This window comes from Apteryx mantelli, chromosome 3, assembly GCF_036417845.1.
Source record: "Apteryx mantelli isolate bAptMan1 chromosome 3, bAptMan1.hap1, whole genome shotgun sequence".
Classification (NCBI taxonomy): Eukaryota; Metazoa; Chordata; class Aves; order Apterygiformes; family Apterygidae; genus Apteryx; species Apteryx mantelli.
Window position 1 is genome coordinate 63,315,971 of NC_089980.1, and position 13,642 is coordinate 63,329,612.

General features: G+C 43.3%; 1 protein-coding gene across 1 annotated transcript in view; it reads right to left on the bottom strand.

Moving 5' to 3' along the window:
- FNDC1 (fibronectin type III domain containing 1) overlaps positions 1-13,642 on the bottom strand; it is an 87,885-nt gene that overhangs the window by 55,508 nt on the left and 18,735 nt on the right. The gene's annotated exons all lie outside the window — the stretch shown is intronic.

Sequence of the window (13,642 nt, forward strand, 5' to 3'; positions counted from 1 at the left end):
TATTTAAAAAAAACACCTGCTCTCACACAGCTTCTTTTTCTTGCTCTCCTGAGCAGCTGCTTAATACAGGTTTCAAAATTAGTTACTGATCATGTAGGTATCCAGCCTCCATTTACAGTTTCACCATGGGGAACTAGAAAGATGACAAAATTCAAGCTGGAAGACCCCCAGAGGTCTCTTGTCCAACCTCCTGCTCAAAGAAGGACTACCACCAACACACAGTGAGGCCAGCTCTGGCTTTGCCAAGCTGATTCTTCAAAACCTCCATTGCTGGAGATCATGCAGACTCTCTGTGGACCTGCTCCAGTGCTGCACCAGCCTCCGAGGGTGAAAGTTTCCTTTATGGCCAGCCCAAACCTCACAAACTGCAACATGTGGCCATTCCTCCTTGTTGCACTACCTGCCACCACCAAGAAGAGTTGACCCTGTTGTAACACCTCTTCAAGTAGCTGTAGGCTGTTACAGGACCTTCCCTTACCCTCCTCTGCCAGGCTGCACAAGTCCAGCTCTCTCAGCCTCTCCTCATGGGCCATGTGCTCCTGGCAGCCACCATCTCTGTAGGCTTCGCTGGACCCCCCCACCCCCTCCAGATCCTCGATCCCTCTTGAACTGGGGTCCCAGCTGAGAAGGTGGCCCAGTACCCCAGGCGCAGCCCCCAGCCCTGGGCAGAGGGGAATAACAACTTCCCTCCACTGCTAGCCACGCTCCCCCTAGTGCATGCCGTTTGCCTGGTTTGCAGCGAGAGCGCACCGCTCAGGTTTTCTCTCTCAGTGGCTCTGTAATGTAACCGAATACTGAGGAGCCCGTGTGCTCGGCGTGGTAGGAAGCGAAGCTGCAGTAGATCAGCTCTGCTTTACCAAAGTCGCAGCTTTCCAACTGGAATTACAATAAAGAGTTATAGGGGACAAAGAATACAAAAGGAACCAACCCAGCCAGAAAGCCATATGGAAAGTATTCAGTTTAAAATAAATGTGGCTTTAGGCAAAGAGAAGTTTATCAGCTCTAACGCTGAATGAAGGGGATTGGCTGAGATTTTAAAAACGGGACTTTCCAAGGTTTCAGTTACTTTCCTTGTTGTAGCACCACGCTTTACTGCACATTGTTCCTATTTCATTAGTTAGTTCACTTTCTATTTATCTTTTCTTGTTTGACCTCAGGTGTTTGAAGACATCAAGGATAGAGCTATCAGAGCGTGGTTCAATTAAATAGCTTTGCTGGTAAGAGTTGATTCACCATAAACAATATTTGTGTGTAAAATATGTGCCAGGCTTGACAAGAAAGGGATTTTTGGTTAAAAACAAAGAGAAACAGAGGGGAACTTGCCCACATTGCTGTAGCCAATAGCCTGGAAGCTAGCACGCTGATCTGGGGTATAGCTCAAGGCCCTGACCTCAATCACACAGAGGAAGAAGGTGAAGCTCGGCCTACTCCATCTCATAGGGGCACCTGCAAGGTTGCTGTCCCGAAGGGCTCAGCTATGTTGCAGAGCCAGCACTCTCCATCCGTCAGGGCACTTCCCACTCTTCAAGCCCCTCAGGGGACAGAAAATCACTGCTTCCTGCTGTCACAGCCCATTTCTAGATGCACTCTCCTGTCCCAGTCTTCCCCTGTAGTATCAGTTCCAGCAAACAGCCTAGATTTTCATGGGAAGGATAACCCTGGGATTGCAGAGGTTGAGTGACAGGAAAAGCTCACTGCATCCTAAGACTTGATCCTGCAAGCCAGGCTCATTTGTCTTAAAAAAAAAAAACAAAACCAAAACACTTTGTCTGAAACAAGCAATACTAGTTAGGAGAAAAAAAAAAAATCTGATCCACCATTCCAAGTTGTTCAGTCCCCAAACTAGCCCCTTATGTGGGGATCCTGAACTCCCTAGGAACAATGGTCTTGAACAGTTCACAGTTAAATGAAGAAAGAATTAAATGATGCTGTCGCAGCAGGCTAAGCACTAGAGGACACATCCCACAACCTCTCTGTGTCACTAGGATCACACCATTCATTGCACATCCAGGTGCTGGATGAGAATCTGGACATGGCAAGATCTGAACCTGCTCAAGACCTGTGTGACAGATTTTGTGCCATGCTGAGTTAAAGAAAGCAAAGCCTCTTGAAAAATCAAGGCATCACTTCAATCCCAGATTAAGGGAGACAAGGAAAAGTCCAAGAAAAGGGGTCAGGCAGAGGAGGGGTTGAAACACAGGACATAAAAGTCAGTGAAAGAACTACTGTAATAATATTAAAGGTGACACGGAAATAGGAACACAGATGGTAAGTTGATATGGACTGGAAGGAAACATAGAGCTGAAATTGAGAAAAAGGTAAGAGAGAAGTAGCATGAATGGAAATGAGAAAAGGACAAGACTATGCAGAACTGGAGCCATTGGGAGGATGCTGGGCTTCATCCACTTTCAACAGGACCTTACACAAATCCTTCAGCCTCCTCCAAACAGATTAATGCGATAAAAATTGCTTCAATTACTTAAGCACAAATATCCACCAGATATACAAGTACACCAATCTCAGTAACAGTGGTACAAAGATTTGTAAATAAAACTTCATCCTCCTGGGGGAGAAAAGACACACAAAATTATATCAGTGAGTTTGTAGGAATAATGTAGGAAGTGGTAGATTTACCAAGGGAAGGACTGAACATGTAAAGAAAACCCAGCATCTGGTCACTACCTAGCTTACCCCCCCCCCCCACCTCGCAGAACGGACATGATGCACTGCTGCTCACTCCAGACTTCAATACCACAACTCCATCCATCCCTAGTGAGTCCAACCCAGCCAACTGGGTATGCAGAAATGGACCAGGACACTGTTTACTTTTAGGGCCCCTCAGCAGTGGGGAACATTTCCAGCACTTCCCTGAGCTGCAGTCTGATCCTGCCAGTCATCTCTTCCTACCACAGGTCTCTCGCAATGGTCTGAACTTCAGCAGGCTGCTTGGATCCTCAGAGAAAGATGGCCCTAACAGGTCCCAAGATAAGACTTCATACCAGCACGAAAGCTGCACAACTGACAGTTATTACACTGCCTGTGGTTTTCAGCAGTTATTCTCCTATGAAAGACATTAGATCTGATGCTTTTTAAAAGCATACAGGATTCCAGCTGTCTGTTCCCCATCTAACACCTACTCTGGCACCTCAGGAAGTCAACTGGATTTCAGCAAATTCTGGATGAGATCCCAGAACAGTAGCAATGAAAAGGCTGGCTCTTCAAACCCCTTCACTTGCAACCTTTTTTCTTTCCTAATAAATACTGGGATCAACAACCAAGTGTTTAGCAGAACTGAAGGCTGATTCTTCTTTGCCTCCTTGCTATTTGCCCCTTTAAATACGGCTAAGTTTTCATTACTGGTTTTCATTACTGGCTCTCTTTTCACTTCAGGCCGAAGTTCGGGAGGCTAAGCACAGTAACCCAGCCACGGAAAAAGTAACAGCTTGAAGAGAGAAGTTGTACTTGCTTAGAGATAACAAGCACATCAGAAACTGATCAAACGCACTCATTAGAAAAGACCAAAAACGCCAACTGGCAAATGAAATCCGGGCACGGTTGACTGTACCAAAAATCATCATAGGCAACACTGCAACAGAAAACTGCAGGGATTTTTTGTTTTATGTATTTTTTAAGGAAGTTCTAGGCATCAAATGATTTAACAATTCTCTGTAGACAAATTAAATCAACCTGGAAACATCTTTAGACCTCATCTAAAGAACCACCTGCAATTACAGTAAAACTAAATCCTTTTCTGCATTCAGGGTAGTGAGAAGGAGTTACTCCCTCCTGCTATCTTCAGTGTAGAAATCCGACATTAGCTATAGCTGCAGGAATTTGTGTACAGTATCTTGGCCCCAAAAATGCAGGGCTGATTAAAGCCCTGGTACTGGATTTTCATCGTTGAAACGTCTACTAATAATGCCAAAGTTTCTGTATGTGTCAGGACTGTGGGAGAACATTTTATAAATGATGTAAGTCAAGACCATGAGGTCTAAGCTTAGGATAAAAAATACTCTAAACAACCACACAAGGAGGCAGCTTGCACTTGCCAAATCACACAGACTCTTCAGAGGGCCCCATCAATTATCTAGCAAAGGAAAAAGCAAATTAGCTACAAAAGAAAAGGAAAGTACTAGCCCCTTGTTATCAATCCATAATTGTGGGGAAATTTTTCCAAGCCAATCCCAACCAATCAAAACTTTTTAAGATATAAATTTAACAAGTCATTGAAATCTGAGGCCACAATATCAGGCACTGTCAATTCACCACCACAATTCTAGGTACTAAATGTTTGCTTTTTCCTTCTCTAGTCATCAAAAACTTTTCTGCATTTTCCTCCTATGTATCATTACTTCAGGACTGGAAAACTGGACCTATAAAATGTGTTCTGCTGCAAAGAGAACACATATTTGCAAACAGTCTGTAGACAACACTCATATAGTCTATAAACATCTACCAAGCTCTCTTTTCACTTCAGGCCGAAGTTCGGGAGGCTAAGCACAGTAACCCAGCCACGGAAAAAGTAACAGCTTGAAGAGAGAAGTTGTACTTGCTTAGAGATAACAATCACATCAGAAACTGATCAAATGCACCCATTAGAAAAGACCAAAAACACCAACTGGCAAATGAAATCCGGGCACGGTTGACTGTACCAAAAATCATCATAGGCAACACTGCAACAGAAAACTGCAGGGATTTTTTGTTTTATGTATTTTTTAAGGAAGTTCTAGGCATCAAATGAGACTGACTGACTCTGTACCCTGGATCTGAAACTAACGCTTCTGTACAAAAAAATTAATACTTAAGACTAAATAAAGTGGGCCAAACTGCTCAGGTCATTCACCCTCCTCAAAGAGTAGATCCTTGTCTTAGTTAAGAAGTCCTTAACTGCTCCTTAAGCACAATCAATTGTCCTCTGTGATAATAACCTTGCACCACTGCCAATCTGCAAAAGCAATCCAGTTTCAGAGCTGAGTAATCCAGTTTAAGAACACCCTGCAGCTTGCCTCCCCAAAGCCACTATCAGGGCTAGAAAGGTAGAGTATCTCAGCCAGCTGTGTGATATGTGCTAATTTGTTACATCAACTCGGGAAGTGATTGTACAGTGAAACTAGGCGCTAAGTACGGGTGAAACTAGGCGCTAAGTACGGGTGAAACTAGGCGCTAAGTACGGGCTAAACCACAGCATTCTGTAACGAAAACAGGTACCCCGCCGGAGACAATTGAGTTGAGTTAACGAAGCGGTAACGTTAGTTTAGATTGCCTAATATGGCGATGTTACCCAACTGTGAAATGTTGCATAGCCATGGAAATTGTAAAATGTGCGCGTGACCTGGAGGTCACCACACACAACGCAGAGGAAGACTCCAGCCTTCATCCCCACGACCACCAGAGGGCTGAAGAAGACCCCCTAGCAACAGTCAGCGCAACCGCAGAAGTTACAGGAAGTGCCACGAATACCCGGAACTAGAGCCGCATATAAGGGGACTGCGAGCGGGGGAATTTCGCGCGCCGTTGGTGGAGCAGGAGACTCCCTGGCCGCCCAGCGCTGTTTTGCTTACTTGCGACTTGCTCAATTATTCTATTAAATTGGAATTTATGCAACCCGGCCCAAGTGGTTGTCAATTTGTCACGTTTACCTATAACAAGCTGTGGTTCCAAAATCTCTGAGCTATTTCTTTGGGATATGACACTACTGCATGCCATGCACTCTCATGATTGTCCGAGCCCTTCCACGATGGAGAAGGAGTCATAGAGCTACCAGCTTCACTTTTACCAAAAATGATAGCGACTAAGTGAAAGGAGAAAAAGACACTATATTTTTAATCTTCAGCTGGCAGCTCTAAAATCAATTAATTCTGTTGGTGAGGTAAAACACCTTTGTAAAACACTCACACTCTTAAAACTTACTGGGTTAGCCTCCCATAAACTGCAACCACTGAAAAATGTATATTTAAAGACACTTTTAAGTTTGTAGCACATGTGGCAAATGCAACCTAGGGAGCCTCTACAATTGCCCCTTTTTGGCAGCTTGGGAAACATCATTGTCCAGGGGTACAGAAAAAGTCAGGGATGTTGATGATGCAGAAGGCACCAGGTCTATCGCCTTCCAGTGGCATATCACTTTGTATACTCATTTTAAGGACTGGGACAATTCTGATGTGCCATTTTATTTTTTCATCCCCATTTGAAATAGATTATGAAAAGAGGTGTATCTGAATGAGGAAAAAGCTGAGTTTTAGTAGCAGAGCTAGGCATCTAAAGCTCTGCAATCTTTTGTGCAGCTCAAGTTGTTATTCATCAACAGCAAAAGCAAACAGCATTTTACCATCACTCAGAGGCACAATGGAAAGAGAATAGCCCACCTTTCTGGTCCAACAGTCCACAAAGAGGTGGCAGCTTTGTCCTCTACTTTCAAGTATTCTTGCTGTTACCCACGTTCACACAGCTATCCCAAAGCCACATCGGCAGAAAAGTAAATAACAAAGAAGACAGACAAAATACTGCAAGAAGATACTTGTTTTCCACCCCAAAATTAATGCACTGTGCCACTTTGGAAAAATATTAATGGATTTTTATTTTCTTTTTAGCTGACGGCTTGATCCGAGCTCTGTTGAGAAAATGGAAGCAATTCCACCAACTTCAACGGGGGCTGGATCAGGGCCATCCCCAGAAGAATTCATTCTGCAAAGATATTTCCTGTAATTGGTGTGCCAGCTCAAACAGTGCTGATGTGGCCCTCTAAATTAAGATGTGCTGATTATTCTAACTACAGAAGACTCTGGATCTGATGATTTATTAAAGTTCAGTTTTAGCACAGAGCATATCACTAATTCTAGTGGGACTCTCCATGGCATTAAGGCAGTGAACACGTGTAAGAGTACAGTATAGGATCAAAAAAAGTAGGATTGAAATGGGAGAAAAAATCCAGCCTCAGGCTTATTGGGTAGGTAGATCCCCCGCCATTTAAAAAGCCCTGTCAACCTTGTCCGCTTTTTTAATGCCACTAATTCATACATTCAGCATCAGATCTCCTCCTTGGAAATAAGCCAATCAGTTAAAGCAGTGGAGGCAAGTTCCAAATAAATCCTTTGTTTCTCACAGAAAAATTGTTCAACATATTTCCACTCACTTCTGCTTGGCTGCAGAAAGCAGGGACTGGAACTCTTTAGTTCCTGCATTGCACAATGGAAAGTGTGCCATAATTCACCAGGCCCAGGCCAGGAGTTTTGGGCAGAGTACCAGCAGTGGTAATGTCTGATTTATGTAAAGCTATTCATTATAAATCTGTAGACGAGGCTACCTGGCATCCAAGGTACATTCTTTAAACTGAGAGTATTAACAGAAGTTTCCAATACTTTCTTTGAAGAGCCCTCTGAATGCTAAGTACAGTAGGACTAGGGCATTTTTCAAACTCAGCAACATATTGCTATATGTTTAGTGCATATATTATGATTTACAAACAAGTGATGGTGAGTTACTGATGGCTTAATATTACTTGACACATTCTCCAGGGGCCTGCTGAAGCCAATGCAGAAGTTACCTTCTGTGTCGGTGGCTTTTGAAGCGATCCCACAGAGTCTGGGTTGCCCTCCTCTTTCTGCTGGCTCATTCAATGCCTTTAGATGTTGCCCATTCAGGTTTCTCTAGTAACCAAACCACCATGGCTAGTTTCCTCCAATAAAAAGCCCTGGCAACATTAAATGGGCCATCAAGGCACACAACAGCGCCAGTTCCGATCTGCAAGCATCCACCCGTGTAAGAGCATCGTCCAGCATCTGTGTTTTCACTCAGCCCAAAGAAAGGCAGGAGTGCAGGGAAGGCGCCTTTGGGAACCCCTTGCAGGGGCAGAGCAGGTGACACCGGCAGATAAACGTGTCTGGACACCCTGCTCACTACTGCCATTGCTGCCCAGGCACGGCACTAACTGAACTGTGGCAGGCGTCCGGCTGGGAGAGGGCTGTGGAGCAGGAAGGAGGCACGTGCCATGGCAGCTCCTTGAGGACGGCCGCCTGCAGACATGCTCCTTGCCCGCTGATGGGTGACTTTGTCCCACAGTGCCACGACCAAATGGACACTTGCAGTGTTGTACTGGATGTGCTGCAAGGTCATGCTACCTTGTGTGGTACCTTGCTTGTTGGTCCAAAATGGGAGGCTATGGAGATCCAGATAAACTCATGGCTAAGGCTAATGGCTGGCTGAGCCACTTCTCCAAAAGCCCATGGTGGATAGTCCAGAGCTCTCCATACCCTCCTAAGGCTCATTAGAGATGGATGAACCTCCTTTGCCCCAGAAAGAAGCCAGTGAGCCTTTTAAGACTTGGGAGAGGGGTTAGGAAAGTTGCAGGGCTTGCTAAACCCTACAGAGGGTAAAGATTGAAGGCAACAGGGAAGATGAAGGCAGAGACAGCTCAAGGCTTCTCAGCAGCACCAGTAATGCTGAATGCTGTGGCAGCAGTACAGCAAGTATCATCAGACCTGCATCACATAGGCCCTAAGAGAGGACCAGCAGGACTCTAGGGGGAGAAGAGGGGCTGAAGGAGGTCAGTGGAGATATCAGGTAGGAGAAGGAGAAGATGAAAGTTGGCAGGAGGGGTTCAAAGAGCTAAGAAAGGTTTGAGGAGTTGTGGGTGGAGGCAGGGCCACCCTTTTCTGGGGGAAAGGGAGTGGGACCTCCCTTCAGACAGAGCAAGTTGGGGGCGTGGGCGTGCAAGAACAGAGGGGAAGATCTAGAAGTCCTTCGCACATACACACACACACACACACGCATACACACATGCATACAGGCATGCACACTGAGCCTGAGGCTCAGGGTGGCCGGGTGGTAAGAGCAAGTGAAGCGCTTCTGCTCTCGGGGCAGGAAGGCAAAGGGGCTGCAACAAGTTTATTTCAAAATACTTTCCAGCTAGGATTCCCTTCCTATGCCCAGATCCAGGTCATTAGCTTCATGCATCCCATCACAGTGCACAGCAGAGCAATCACGTTCAAATTCAGAACTCATTTGTTTCCTGCTCTTTAAGGATCACTTCTTTATTGTCAAATGTAAGCACTAAAATGAGATGTTTTCCTAATGGTTCTACATTGGCAAGTTTAGAAGGACAAGGCAGAAGAGCTGTCAGCAGTATAGTTCTGTTGGATGCCAAGGCATCTGCACAGATGAAAGGTTTACTCCTTCCTTTCTCTACAAATTCAAAATGACAGATCTACATAGTTATACTACAATAGTGTTTATCAGCAAAAATCATTTCAAATACTACTCCATACCATGAAACAGAGCTGGGTAGCCAGTCCATAAATCATATTAACAATCTAACATTTACTCTCAACTGACTTTTTACTTAACTAACTGACCACATGAACAGTCTTCCACAAGCTCCACTGTAAAAACAGCATTAGGTTCTCTCTAATGCAGGCTTAATGCAGGATGTAACACTCACAGCACTTCTGGAACAGACTTCAGCACTGTTGTGGTGACAAGACTGCAACTTTAACTTGGGGTTTCCTGAATTTCTATTGTTTAAGGCTTTTAACACTTAAATTCTTGAAAAATAAGATGTACATATACTAATAAACACATTCTAGTAGTACATATGTGCCTGCAAGCTTAACATTTCCCTAAGGTTATATAAATATTGACATAAAACACATACATATATATATGACTCAAAGATGAAATTTAGAAAAGACAGCATACTTTGGAAAATTTTAAAAAAAGGCACAAGTAACCATAAAAAGGAGAATACTATGTAAAGCAGTAGTATTCAAGACAAGGATCTGGTGGTTGCAGCTGCTCAGAAACTAAACAGAAGTAACAGTGCAATGTCATTCAAAATAAATCAATATAATTCTGGATGTATCAGTTGGAGTGTTAGATGCAGTCCATTATTTTGCTCAGCTGTGCAGTGAAAACTCACTTGCTTTAAGAACTGTGGCCAGTAGCCAGTTTTGGGCACTGTTTTTAAAGGAAGATGCTGACCCATTAAGGAAAGTCAGGAGGAGAGCTATAAAGATGGTAAAAGGGCTAGAAAACATGACCATTGTGGCTAGAAGAAAGGGGAAAAGACTCACAGCACCTAGGGACAGAGGCACTCTGCTGTCTCTGAAAATGAAGTGCCAAATGGCTGCTGGAATTCCCATGAGGAGCACTTACAAAATCTCTGCAAAGGAGACTTCCTATTGAATCTGAGTATTTTCTGAGGAGTTGTCAGCAGTCTTCTACCCTATCCAACACATTTATATTTCTTAGATTTTTTAGTCAATGCAATGTAATCGGGGAGCTCTTTAACTGATACAAAAATATCCTTCCTGTTTGACTTCTGGTGCTTTGACTCAGTATTATTTACTGACAATAAATTCCACAGATACCTTATTTGTTGTATGAAATCCAAATTTGTTTCATGGGTCCCAAACATACAGTGTTCCACTTGAACTGTTGGTCCTCCCCATCATGTTGTACAGGCACAGGTAAATAGGAATGATTTAGTTACCCCCTTCACAATATCTGCTATTGCTGACTCTAAGATTCTTCATACCTTTCCTTGGAAAGTTTCTGGGGTATTCCTTCTTTTTCTTCTGGAAATCCTCTGCCCAAAGATTAGAACTTGACAGGCTTATTTAGCATGGTCTGTATCTCAAACTGAACAGGATTATCTCAGGATTAACAACTAGCTCCTCTCTGAGCTAGTACAACCAAGCGGGATCCTAAGCAACAACCACAAAAGTGTCAAGATTTCTTTTCTAAACTATGTCCTGAAGGGACCTGGAACCAGGTTACATGAGGGTACACAGAAGTCACTTCTTCCCATTGGCTTACTGGATCTCATTGTCTGCCTGTTCTCCCTGAGGACTTGCCTTTGGTAGCCTGCTCCTGATCATGATGCTGCTCAACTAACTGCCAGTATATTTGTACAGCCAAAAGTTTTAAATTGCAAGAAGAAACAAGTGACCATGCTGCTAATCAGGCAGGTATATGCACTACAAAAAAAAAACAGCAGCAAAACAATAGTACACAGTCACTGTGACCATGTACAAGGCAGAGATGACAGGTATCTGGTCTGCACATTACTCAACAGGGCTTTCTCTTCTTTTAAGTTGCCATTAAGACACAGCTGCCTTGTAAACCTGCTGCCTTGTAGATCAGATTGGTTGGCTTAATGTGTTATTACAGGAGATGGAAAAGCTTCATTTGTATCAATGTGGCCATCTGGGACATACCCCTTAGGCAGGGTTCATAAGCAAAGACCGTGAGACAAAAACAACCATGTACCAAGCACAGAAACACCTCTATGGTGCACAGTGTACATTTATAAGCAGAATAACAGCTACAAAAGGCACTGATCCCAGGTCACACAAACAGCCAGTGCGACAACAGGGTAAAAACAAGACAGTAGGCAGGGACTGGACATGCAAGGGAAGAACTGAGACTCTGCTAAGTTGTGCTTTGCTGCATGCACAAACCAAGCAATAAAAAATACAGGGTAATGGTTTCTCCAGCTGGGCCAGGAACAGTAACAGCAAAAGCCATCCATTCTGAGCCTTTCAGCTCCTAGAGTCACTACTGCTATCATTTAAAAAAAGCAAAGTTTGTTTTTTCCATCTTTCCCTTCTTATACTCATCTCAGAAGGTGCTGTAGAGAGGTATACCTTAAAAAAGCCTTTTGTTTTATTTTACATAATTGTCTCAATGCAGTATATATTTTCCATTTTTGATCCTGACTTGGAAACTGAAATTTGTCTCAGAAGCACTTTAAAATATCCCTCACAACATGCATTTGAAGTCTTTGACCAAAGACTTCATCCAAAGCTCTTTGGTGCACTATGAGCTGAAACCTTGGTAGCACTCTGTGTACCCAGCATTTTTGAAACTTACTCCCACTCCAGAGGGACAGGGGAAGCAGCAAATCATTGCAGCTTCAAATCCATTGAGAAGACAAAAAACCCACCCTGACAGTCTAGTAAAATTTAGCAGGAGGGTCCTGAGCTCTCTTGGCTGAATGGCTCGCTCCCCTGGGGTTCCCTGCTGCAACCCACACAAAGCCCACTACCCCAGACTCAGAAACATATGGTTTACATCAAGCCACTCTTTCAGTTTTTGGAGAACTACAGTCGACAATTCGACTCAGCAGCCATTTCTATGAGAATAATACATGAAACCCATTCCAGTACCAAGCCTATTGAAAATTTCCAAGTAAAATACAGTGAGAACGAAAGGGAGGTGGATAGATATAGCACAGACTATAACAGCAGGTAAGGTATTTAGAACTGTAACCTCCCTACAATAAAATCTTCAATTGCTTAGAGAAAATGGAGCAACAGTTAGTGAAGAATGTACTTTTTCTGTCATAAAAATTTTAATTATTCTCCACTCCCTAAAAAACAAAAAATGGAAGAAGCTTAACATTTGGCAGACCCTTTTCAGAAATGTTTTTAAAACCAGCTACTTCAAAAGCAACATTGGAAAGTGGCTTTTAAATCTGCCACTCAACTATCCCTTTGTCTAGATACATCTCCTCCATCCACCAGCTGTCTAATTCATGTTGGTATTAGTCTATGTTTTTCATGCTAGAACTGGTCTTTCTAATCTTCCTTCTGGAGTCTTTCCAAGATATCTGTCAAGGTCTTAACATCATTTGCTTGCTTACATTTAAAGTTCTTCATTTGGCAGAAATAATCTTATTTCTGCTGTTTTCTGGAGACGTGGTTTAACCGTATCAGTTGAGAATACTGCCAGCACAACTAACAACATAAGGATTCTTCTTCCCCCACAGGACAGAGAGCGACAAATTCTGACTTTCTGAGGCTATTCCTTTCCTATTCCTTTCTGAAGCTATTCTGAGGCTACTCCTCAGGCGTCCAGTGAAAAATCCTAGGCAAGAACTACAACAGTGATAGATGGTACCAAAAGCAGAATTAGGCTTAAAGCCTTTAAACTTTGATTCTGGTAACAAAAAACTTCTATAAATGTCTATAAAATGCCTATAACATTCTAGTGAGTTTAAACTGCATACACAGGTATTCTTGTAATCCTTGCTAACTGATTTTAAGCCTAACCTTTCTCCAGGCTTAAAAATGGAAGGGTTCACTCAAAGCTCGCTGATCTCAGTGGAAGCCTTTCCTTATCATGCCCATCACAGAAAATTAGGTCTGCAAAAAGGTGAACTCATTAACTATCAGAGAAACAAGTTGAAAGCAAGACAATAGCAATGAAAACGTATTTCTCTTACAGCATTACAAAGACAAACATGAAGAGCCTGAGCTGTCAATGGGCCTGACAAAGCCACTGATTCCAGCTGATTCCATGCACATAATTTCAGTCCCCACGTCCTCAGTAATAAGGGAATATTTGTACTTCTTCCCTGAGATGCAGCTGAGGTTTCCCAGTGCTGACATGGCACCACTCAGCAGGGCTTGTGGCTGTTTCACTTGGCAGGCTCCTCTTGACTTTCAGACCCTTGTTAGCGGGCAAGAAATTCACATTCCTTGGCTTCAGCTGATATTTAACTACAGAAATAGCACAAATATCAACTTATAATATCTTAAGCCCTATTTCTGAGATAAATCCGAGCCTAAGGGTGCTTTAAGTGGTGAGGTCTGAACTTAACTTGACTGCAATCACAAACGTGACAGAAGCATGGGATAATGAT